This window comes from Salvia hispanica, chromosome 5 (assembly GCF_023119035.1).
Source record: "Salvia hispanica cultivar TCC Black 2014 chromosome 5, UniMelb_Shisp_WGS_1.0, whole genome shotgun sequence".
Lineage (NCBI taxonomy): Eukaryota > Viridiplantae > Streptophyta > Magnoliopsida > Lamiales > Lamiaceae > Salvia > Salvia hispanica.
The window spans coordinates 34,369,049-34,381,252 of NC_062969.1; the positions used below are offsets into that span (position 1 = coordinate 34,369,049).

Sequence of the window (12,204 nt, forward strand, 5' to 3'; positions counted from 1 at the left end):
TATACATGGACATGGCTTCTCTTAAACTAACTTAAAACCAAATGTATTCAATGTGTTTTCATAACAAAAATCTAGCAACATAGAGTATTTGTTTCTAAATCATCCTTATGCTAGAATTCTAGAGCAAGTGCCAACAACACCAAGCTTTCATCGTCTATCTCAACACTAAATAATAACCAACCATGCCACTGCCCAATGAGAAGGAACTCGGGATGGAAATTAGATAACGAGAGATAAAGAACTTAGCTTTAAGAGCGCACCGATGGACACCAAGCTACGAAAGGGGCCGCTGCTGCTGTCACGGGCGGCAGCGCCCTGCTGCTGTCTCCGGCAGCCATCCACACGCACACCGCTGCCCCAAAGAACCCGCTGCACCCTTCTCCTCACTCGACGAATCAGTGCCTGAAATCGAACTAAGAGTAAGGAATATGTGTGTATGTTTAATCGTGAGTTTAAGTAAAGAAAACCTACCGAAAGTGGACGAGGATGGTGGAGATCCGGTGGGGCGGCTCGGCCGACGGAGTTTCTTCTCCAGGAGGGAGCCGAGCTCCGTCGGCCGAGAGAGAAAGAGAGGAGAGGGAGAGACCGGTATAGAGAGGAGGGAGGAGGACGCGACAGGGCCGGCGACGCCAAGACCACGGTAGAGATTGACAGAGAGAGAGAGGAGTGAGGTGAAGGGGAGAAAGAGGCGCCCACTTTTCCTCTTCTATTTTGAATTTTGTCAAAATGTTAGGGTTTCTTTGACTTTAACTTTTGGGCCTCCCTTTGGGCCAATTGAATTTTGTAGAATATCTCTTAAATTATTCAATATTGGCCAAAAATTTAGAGGAAATGGAGAATTTTGAGTTTTGGAGCTAAGTGAGGAAATAGATTTTATCTCTAGATTTTGGGATAATATTACTGAATTATTTGAAGCTTTTAAATAATTAATCTTATGATTAATTACTATGTTACCTTCCTTAGTTATGAAATTTCTTGAAGCTAGAAAGATAGGAACTACATGAACTCTCTCCCAAATAATTATTAATTACTTTTAAGGTCTCTTATAAATTAAAGAGCCATAAGTTTAATGGAATGAAGTTATCTTGATCGAAACCGAACATAGGATGCATACTCCATTTAGGATCATTTCATGTCATGCACCTTATGATGTTCATAAGACTAATTTAAATCATTATACTCTTTGAAGAATGGCGTGTTCGTGGAGTTTGAGGTGGCCACCTTCCCGACAGAATGAACCATCGAGGTATGGCGGATTCTTGGAATGAACTTAGTCGATCGGACGAACTTTATGAAAATGAACTTAGTAAGCTCGGGCCTTTAAGAAAAACCCCGCGTGTTCTTGTGATGGCATGATAATAACAATTTCTTATATATGTGTATCTTTCGGCATTGTGTTCCGAGTACCCGACTCATCCGCATGTATTTCTAAATGTCGGGTTGAGCAAGTGATGAAATGGTGGTGAGAGGAGTTGGTGGTTGTCTCATCTCTTTTGTAGATCTTTCGTGGCATTGATGCACTATTTTTTAGCACTAAATAAACGCAAGTATACGAGTATATATAGTATAGCTAAATGTCGATTGGATATCGAACACGGGAAGGCAAACACGAAAGTCTATCTTCTACTAAAACTCAATTACTATCCGGAAGAACAAGAGAATTTTGGAAACTTTTGAAAACTAAAAAGATTTGAAAACAAATAACAACTAGATGCAATCAAAACACAGAGATAAATGATAGAGATAAGGGAAATTTCCCGGAGGATGTGCGTTCACGATTATGGTTATACAAATTCCAAACTAAAATACTCTAGCACAAGTTATTACTTTGATAGGACGGGTCACCTAGCTCATTCTCATGCGATGCAAACGTTGATTACAAGATTAGGGTTGTCAATCCTAACCGTAACTCATAAAGCTCCTAAGACCCTTGAAAAGTCCTCACTCTCATTAGGATGTCGTTTTAAGGAAGCTAGCTGTAGCGTCTACTAAGTGGATCTAACTGCTAGAAATCTCTCACGAGTTATGAAGCAAACTATATTAAATCATACACGATTGTGTCACTCAATCATGAAGCATCAAGATTAACTTAGGAAGAAACAAAGTAAAAAAACGGATATTAAATAGAAAAAGAATTGTATAACCAAAGTCGTTACTAACACATCCCTAGAATCCCATGAGTTTAGTTACACATAATGGAATAAGCTAAACACATAGATTGAAGGAAGACAATTTGAACATAAAACTAAAGCTAATAAAACTCGTAGGTTGAATCCTTGTCGTTCTTGAAGTTCTTGAAATCCTTCTCCAACTCCTTGCGGATTGAAGTACTCTAGCTTTTGATCTCGTGAATTATTTTGCAAAAAGAAGCTCTATGGTTGATGAAGCTTGAGGGCCTATTTATAGGGGAAAGCCAATCCTCATTGTAGAAGGAAAAGATCTTCAAAATATGGTAAATCTTGGAGCAGATCTAGAAACTGTCGGATTCGCCGCCTTTCTCCGAAGCCAGCCGCGCAACAGCGTAGCCGGCGGTCGCGTTAGAGTTCGAGTCTATGTTCCTTCGACGGCGGTGCCGCACGATTTTCACGGTCGCGGGCGAGACTCTCTTCCAAGTGTAATTTTTCCGAGCGGGCCCTGCATTGCTCGACCGCAGGTGCCGGCGGTCGCCGTACAACCGTGGCGGTCGTCGGTCGCCGTCGACTCAGTTTCCAGACTTTGTGTTTTGACTCCCTTTTTCGACTCAATTATGCACATTTCTCACAAAACACGTCAAAATACCAAAATAGATAAAATATACAAATAATGGACGTATAGAGTGACTTTGACATCAAAAACGGACCAAATAATGGTCTCAAAATAGTGCCAAATTCGAGCGTATCGGCATGTGTCTTCATACACATGACCGTGTGAGTCGACTCCTTCCTGGTGCACGATAGTAGTATTTTGTAATATATGGGTCGTAAGAACAATGTCTAGTACTGAGTGACCTTTGATAAACATTCTTGATTTTATGATCCTTCGTTGTCTTGTGAACCTCTCTTATCTTATGAAGAAGTGCTTGTGTGTCTTTTCGTTAATTCTTTCGTCCCTTTCTATCCCTCTTCTTAATTCTCTCCCTAGTCAAGATTTATCGAGCAATGCTATCCTTAGCAAGGCGCGGTCGTGACAATTGTTAATATAACAAGAGAAGTGTAGTAAATGAATAAAATGAAATTGTAGTAGTACTAACTAATTGCATGTTGTTTGAAGAACATATGTGCGCATTTAGTGCACCGGGGTGATGTGGATTTTCCCACTACGGGGAATCCACTCCTAGAAATAGTTCATATCCATTTATAGTAATTTTTTTTTTTTTTCACTTTTATCATTTACGAGTCCCACTATTTATTATATAATTTCAACTATTTTTTTCCCTTTCTTCTACTTTACAAACCGTAAAAGAGTATCTTTTATCAAACCGTAAAAGAGTATCTTTTGTAAGACAAAATTGAAAGGAGAGTGGGACATCCCTTGAGACAGTGTAAGTGTAAGCTATTTGTACAATCATTTCACAATATACTTTTTAATTATTATTGTAAAAACTAGTGCAGAGTGTAAAAGTAGCGACCAGGAAGAAAAAACGGTCCCTCATCCTCCATCTATATATTATGGTTAAATGATTGAAAAACTAGTTTTTGGATTTACTGGGCTGGATTAGTTTTATTTATTTAATAAGCTTAAGATGAGTTTGTTTCATAGTGGGCAAAAAGAATCAGATTGAAATTATTGTTTATTATAAATTAATTTATTTTGGTATTACTACTTAAATTTACTCTGAATTTTATTCTAATTATCTATTTTTAAAAATAATAATTTCATATTGATAAAATCATTAATGATAAATTGTTGTGGGGTAATTTGTCATTTGAATAAAATATTATGTATGACTGAATAAGTATTAAAACTAAGTGAATATGAAATATATTTTTGAGTTTTATGTAAATAATTAGAATAAAATTACTATTTGATATGACATTTATTGCAAACTTTGGGGTTTTAGTTTGGTGAAAATGGTTGGAGATTGTTTAAGGGCATCTCCAACTATTGACACTTAACTTAAATCCATTTTATTGTAAATGTCACATCAATTATGAATTTTATACTAACCATTTTCACTAATCTCAAACTTAATTAATGATAATTTGTCATTTGATTAAAATATTATGTATGATTGAATAAGTATTAAAACTAAGTAAATCTAAAATATACTTTTAAATTTGGCGTAAATGATTAAAGTAAAATTACTATTGGATGTGACATTTCTGAAAAGTGGGTTGGAGTTTGGTGAAAATGGTTGGAGATTGTCCAAGAGCATCTCAAACTATTTACACTAAATTTAAACCCATTTTAGTGAAAATGTCACGTCAAATATGAATTTACTATAAACATTTACACTAATCTCAAACTTAAAAAGATATGAATGTTTACAAACAGAACCTTCCCTCACTTTTCTCTTTCTGCCTTAGTCCTATCGGAAGACTCTCGTGGGAGGCGTGGAAAGTATTGGAATAAGTGACGATAAAGAAAGATTTTGACTGAGTCATAAATGTGACAATGTAAGATTTTACTATGTTAATTGATGATCATACCCTCCGTTCGGCTAAGATAACACATTTCTTTGTCGGAAGAGATTTTGGAATTGTTGGTTAAAGTGGTTAATTGGAGAGAGAAATGGTATGTGGAAGTATTAAATGGAGAGAAAAAGAAGTTTATAATTTAATTGGAGAAGTGATTAAGTGTATTAATTGGAGAGAGAAATTTAAAAATAAAAATGAAGTAAAATCTTAGTAGAGAAAAACTTAAAAGAAAATGTTTTGTCATCTTAGTGGGACGAATGGAATATATAATTGACAAATGTAGGGCAAGCTATTAATGGATCATTACATGAGGATCCACATTACTATTAAAGTAGGAAATATAATAAAATAATAAAAATTAATTTGTTGTTTTTTTTCTATAAAAGAAAATGATTTGAGTGGAACAACCCAAAAATAATTACGACCCGGGCTACGTTAAAACAATGAGAGTATAAAAGTATTATAACATGGAACTGATGTCAGCAGATTCGAGAACGTTAATAGAGCAACACCCAATTCTGTGCCTACTTTTGCACTATTCTGCACCTTTCGGTGCATGAGTTGAGTAATTTGGTGCCAAGATGCCGTAATATACCTACACGTAGAGATCTATGAACATATTTTATACCCTAAAATAATAAAAGAAATACCTGTAATAATCAAAATTCCCGATCTGAATTAAAAAGAAAAAATATGTTAAGTTTCACATATGACGTAAATAACTTAATTATGACAAAGTCCAATGTAATGAACAAAGAGTAAAAAATAAAAATGCAAGTTTCACAACCATGTAATAAAATATAAAACAGGTACTTCAAGTCACTAAATGCCACATTCACTCCTCACACCTCATCTTACAATGCATTCTCATTGCGACTTTGCTCTTAAACGTTGCAGTGCGGTGCTCGTGAAAGGTACCTCTTGCCATTGCGGGAGGGAAAATCGAGGCATGAGCCTAAGAATCAGGTGCCCTGCGAGCATAGCCCAACACCATCACGAAGTCCTTGGCTGATGAGCCGATTGTGGCTTTCACTCTGTCTGTACTAGTTGTTTGAAGCCACAGATCAACCAGATTGTTCAGCGTTAGTGTGGGGATGATGCTCTGCCCCATGCACTGGATCTCAACCTGGAGTTTGATTCGCAGGAAATATCAAATCAACTGATCGGAGATGTAAACTCAATTATTTGCAATCCAAATGCTGTGTGTGTGTGTGTGTGAAGCTGCTCATGTTCGAATGTTATGTCAGAGGTATGGTTCAATGATAATGTTTATATGACTCCCACATACCTCAACATCATTTGTAAGATCTAACTTCCTCTTGAGGTACTTTTGAATGAAGCGAAACTGGTATACTTCCATCCCTGTGAATTTACTACATAATCCGTCATAGAAACAATTTTGTGAACTATGTATGCAAGTCTTAACTTATGAATTCTTCTTCAGTGATATTTCAGAAGAAACAACAATACTGTAAATAGCCAAGACTAAAAAAATGTAAATTAAAGCCGTAGGAATTTGGCAAGCATCATCAGTCGAACATATCTTAAATTCACTGAAGAAAATTGAAGTCCTGGGTTCCAAATTATTTCAAATAACTATCAAGTGTGGTGCACCAATCAGTCAATCAGCAGTTTGTCCATTATATCAACATTAAATCACCACTGACATACAGGATGGATGCCAAAAGAGGGTTTACAGAAAAGCACGAGGATGAATGGCCAAAGAGGGTGCACAGAAAAAGCACATGAAAGTCCAAAGAGAATGCACAGATAAGCACGAGGACGAAAGGCCGATAAAAGAGGGTGCACAGAAAAGCACGAGAAATTGGATGATTTGGTCATGATAAGGAAATAAAGATGATTTGGTTTTGATAAGGAAATTAAATATAATGCAATTGCCAGGTATTTCATGTATTGTGAGGTAAAGGTAATTTGATTATCCACCACCCTTAATATAAACTACAGGAAAGCATTAAGAAGGAATGTATGTGAGCTCCAAGTTCAACCTTCACTTTTTGCAGTTAGCTAAGTCATCATATGTTGAAGTATTTAATTTTAAATGAAGTTACTGTTTACAAACAGTCAAACACAGTCCAAAACTGTTAATATCCTCCAGCACTTAAAACTGCCATGGTTTTAAACTTTAGATGTAACTACAATATATGATAAATTTAGCAAACTTGGATATAAGCTAATACATGCATCGTGTGCATATAGTCATCTACACATTCATAGAAATATCACTCATAACATCAAGTTACCCCATTACCCCATTACCAAGTTGGGTCCAAAATAAAATGCTGGAATCAAGTTACCCCATTACCATCTCCAGATAGTAAGAACCTTTCATGCATTAGAGAGAGTGAGAAGAGGTTAAGTTAATTGTAGAAACCAAATTAATTAGAGAAAATTTTGTGAATATAAGGACCACTTGCAATCTGCAGAAGACACCAATTGTAATTATCTAAGTAGATCAAAAGCACAAAATGAAGGCAAATTCTCAAAAAAATCATCAACGAAAACCTACAGTTCAGTTAAACAAATTCTTCACATCTAGGCTTGAGAAAAAAGATTAAAACACTTAAAAAACCTGCATTGCTGTTGATATTTGTTAAGATTGTTTCAGATAGGCTACAAATGGTTTCAAAGCATATTCAAGAGATAAAGGTCAACTTTTGCAGTAAAACAACCAATATACATGCACAATTTCGCTAGTTTCCTATATATTTAACCAGGATAATCAAAACTAGATTGACAGACACTTAACACTAACCAGATATACATGTCAAGATATTTGCAATGCCTTCAAATTTGTAAAAGAAAGAAATATCATAATTAATTAATCAGAACAATTAAAACAAAGCTAATAACTAGGCACTATACTATCAGTATATGATGCCATAAGAATAAAAGTTGAGCCTCTTATTGGTTATGCCAAAGCAGAAACATTACATTCAACAGCCAGAACAGCAAAACATAGTAAGAACTTACTTTATTCTCAAGTAACTTGCTGAAATCTGAGGCAAGGGCAATGCATCTCCATCTCTGAAAAGTTATTTTATACGTCAGATTCATCAATAAGTTTTCTCAAGATTAAATCCTAATTAATCCGCATAAGCCACTTACAGTTCGTTAGAGGCAACTAAAGAAAACCAAATAGGACAGTTTCTTCTTCTGTCAATTTTAGCACTGGCAGCATCAAGCAGAACCTGAGGCGGAACCCTGAAGTTCCCAAAATTTTTTGTTTTCTGCCAGATTTTGCGTAGCTTTTTAGGCCTCTCAATTTCCGGAGGGGTATGCTCTATACAATTCTTCTCTTCTTTAAGTTTGGATTTCTTCATCTGTTCCTTTATTTTGTTTTTTCTGAGAAGACCCACCTTTTCATAAGGATTATGCTCTTCAGATTTGACATGAGAATCTTGTGTGTTGAACTTAGAGGATTTGCTCCGGTTTGCTGCTTCGACCAAACAAGTTAAAGGCTTCCACAAATCACCTTTTTCTTCCCATTGCTTAGAACCATTCTCACCTTCTTTATCAGGACTGTGATGAGATGGCTCACATGCAGAGGAGTTCTGCAACAATAGCACAGTAAGCTTAAAAATTGGTGCACGGAACGTACAAAGGAGCCCATGCCTAAGGTTTCACAATCTTCTATACTACTCATACCTTTCTATTATTGTGAGTAGATTTTTTCAGCATCTCTTGTGAGCTAGAGCTTTCTGGTTGGTCCTCAACAGTATTTAAAACGGGCCTTTCTATGGTAAAGCTGGATCCCCTTGATGCTTTTCTAGTAACAGATTTTGATCTTCTACCAGTCATGCCGACCTGTGTTGACACTCTTGGGGTACTGACCACCAACGATGAAAGAGATCTTTCCTTCCGCTTAGCAGGCAATGCAACAGGAGTCACTACCTCAGGGGCCTTAAGTTTTATCCTCTTATCTGGAAATATTTTTGCCCGCACATCTTGCAAATTATGATCCGGTCTAATCAGGAATGACATCAAATATTAGTGAAATCATGAGAAGACCATTCTAAATTTACCTCCGAATCCAGAAACCTCCATGAATTACTAGCTAGGAACACATAACACCAATATAAGAGGGTAAAACGTGATTTGACAGAGCTTTCAGAGTTGACATGCTTTTCTATGTCCAACAAAGGGATTTAAAGACAGCATAAAAGCATGTTTAACAGGTTCTGTACTTGTGCAACTTGTTCGTAGCTAAGTTGGAAAACAGAAGTCATGATATCAACAAAATCATAAAAATATAGTAGAACTGACCTCAACTTCTCCAACGGTACACATCCCAAGTCGATATTGCATATTGGACAACACTCCATTTCCTCGTCTGAAAGCTTCTTGTATATGCACTTCCTGCAAACTATACAGCATCGTAGAAATAAAATATTAAGTAATGCATAAATGAAGATGTATAAGCACAGACAGCAAATTATCAGAAATTTTGGGGAGAAGAAAAGCAATGCATCATTGATTTGATGAAACATGCACATTTAGCATAAAAAGAGGCAATATTATTTGCATAAAACATAACATATTCATATTTCCTGACCAATCATACGATTGGCCAAATGTTGTGGGACATGTAGCAAACTTAAATGGTTATTTTCAGATTCTAATATGTCGTTTAAAGGTTATTGGTTATAATTAAAGTCCTAAACAACATTACAACAATGAACTGCAGAGGCACGTACTGTTAATTGACCCATTCATGTTAATTGTTACAGAAAATCATTCAACTGTACACCAAAAATTCTCGAACCAAATCTCCTATAATTCAATTCAACAGCACTGACATTGTATATATCACAACAAATTATACAAAAGACAAATTCCAACAAACACAAGCTCTAAAACCAGAAACGCATCTAAATACACAGATCAATCCGCATCGATTGAAAAAGGGCAGAATCGGAAGTCAGAAATCAAAATCGAAATCAAAATCAAAATCGAAATCGAAATCGAAATCAAAATTCCAACAAGCAGCCACGATTGATTAACGACTAAATCGGAAATCGAAGAGAATCGAATGAGAAAAAGGAAGAGAAGAGAAGCTCACAAGTGTGGAGACATTCGATAATTGTGGTGGCGTCGCGGAAGAGCTTGTGGCAGAGAGGGCATGTCATGCATGGGGCCAGCGCCTCCCTCCTCACCTCAACGACCTGGTGCGACATCGTATTGTCCAATTCACTTAATTTCACGGAGCAACTCCAACCAACGCTACCTTATGCAGTGCATGCTGATGCTATTCCGCTGCGCATACGAGGCCGGATTCACGTCCGTTTCCTTTCTCTCCCTCTCTCTCTCTCTACTGCGACTGCATTAAATCCATTACCAAAAACCACACAATTATCTTATCAACTGAAAACATGAGACAATGGAGTGTGAGTGAGGCAAGGAATAGGAATAACGCGGAGATTTGAGATGAATTGTTGTTTTGCTAACAAAAACCTGCGAATCGAAGACTGATTGGGTGATTTGGGGGAAACGGGAACGTGGTGTCAAGGCTGAAGGGGTGTTGTGAATGATCTGTAGGTGTGCGGAGTCGAAATCGAAAAGGGGTTGGTGATGCAATCAGCATGAACAAAATAAAGACTTTTTATGGCACTACTTCAACCCAAATTTAAAATTTCATTATGTTATAAAAGGTTAGTGAGAGGATAATTATGGTACATGAAGTCGCAAAGAGCACCCACAACAGATACCCTCTCGCTATGTGTCTATGCCACGACTCTCTTACCACGTCACACTTCTCTACTTTTTATCTCTCTTATGTGTATACGTCATGAATCTTTGTCACGTCACAGTTCTCTACTTTTTTTTGCGTCAGATTACAAGTCTTACAATGGACGTGCTCTACATTAATTTATATTCCCTCCGTCTCAACTAAACTGTGACATTAATTTATACTCCCTCCGTCAGATTACAAGTCTTACAATAAGAGTGACAAATCATGCAGATTTAGTCGTTATCGGATCAACCTGCTAACAACTCAACCAAATAAGGCCTAATTCGAACCCAACCTGCTAAGAAAACTGGCAATCCGAACACGAACATGACCTGTTATCCTCTCCGAACACGATCTGAACTTGTTATGAATCCATTAATGACACGATATAATATGGGTTGACACAACACGATAACGACCCGAACCCTATATTACATGATTAAAACCTAATATTGCATTATTAAATCTAATTTTTAAACTTGATTTACATGAAAAAAAATCCATTTTCCATGATTTAAACCTTATTTACAAGAAATTAAATAACTGAAGTAAAATAATCCCTTAGTCCCATAGAAATAGACCATTTGGTATAGGCATGAGTTTTAATGCATAACTAGTATCACACCCGTGCGATGCACGATCCATTTTTCTTCATACTTACTTATTTCATTATGTAAAATAATTTTATGAAATGGAAAAAAATATCATATGAAACCTAAAATCATAATGTTTAAAATAAACGTATTATTATAAAAATATAAATGAAACAACTTTCGAAATTATAAATAGACTAATATTGATCAGATAATTTAGCAAAAAAGAAAATACGTGCATATTTTTTTTAATATCTTGATAAATTAAAACAAAGTATTTATATTTATATTTATTTTAAAAATTAAAATTTAAGGTCATTAAATATAATAAAATTTGCTTATTAATATATATTAAACATATAATTTATTATTCACCATTCAATAAAATTACACAATTTTTGTAAATTAAAATAAATTAATTTACATTTTATTCATATATAGAATTGGAATCAACATGAAAATCGTAATTCCATTTTCATTTCATTATCACTTACTTTGTCATTTCATAGTAATCATTTGTCACACTTTATTTAGAGGTGTCAATGTGTATCTCAAAAGAAAAAGAAATGAAATAAAAGTAATCAATCTTTTCAATTATATTTATAATTTTTATTTGCACAATAGCGTTATCACAATTGTCACACATTTATTTAGACTTTAATCGCAATTACTTTAATACTTCGTCAATTAATCTGGATCTTATTGCCACTTTAGCATTTTGAGGTAATTTCCGCTTAACTAATTTTGAATTCTTTATTGTTGCTCTCATAATTTCAACAGCCACCCTATTTTAGGGCGTATCATTATTTTCCCATTTAAATTCTCCGTTTGGCTATTTGACTTGCAACATAATTAATCTTATTAAGCAATTAATAAGATTTCTGTTACAATATCTTATTAATTATTATTTGAAATGTTAAAAATTCAAAATATATTTATGCATGGGACATAGTACTTAAATTGCTCATAGTCTCATCAATTCCATAAAATAAGTATGAATCTGCATTCCTTAATTGTCAATCAATCAATATTTCACCCATTTAATTAGTCTTATTCAAATAATGAAATCTCAAATTTCAAAACTAAATAGAAGTATAGAACCTCCTCATTCTCGGAATCCTTGCAACATAATCAATCTTATTAAGCAATTAATAAGATTTCTATTACGATATCTTATTAATTATTTTTTGGAATGATAAAAATTCAAAATATATTTATGCATGGGACATAGTACTTAAATTGCTCA

General features: G+C 35.1%; 1 pseudogene; it reads right to left on the minus strand.

Annotated features, from left to right (window-relative positions):
• Nucleotides 1–5,382: 5,382 nt before the first annotated feature.
• Nucleotides 5,383–10,226, minus strand: LOC125190471 (annotated as a pseudogene).
• Nucleotides 10,227–12,204: the final 1,978 nt, after the last annotated feature.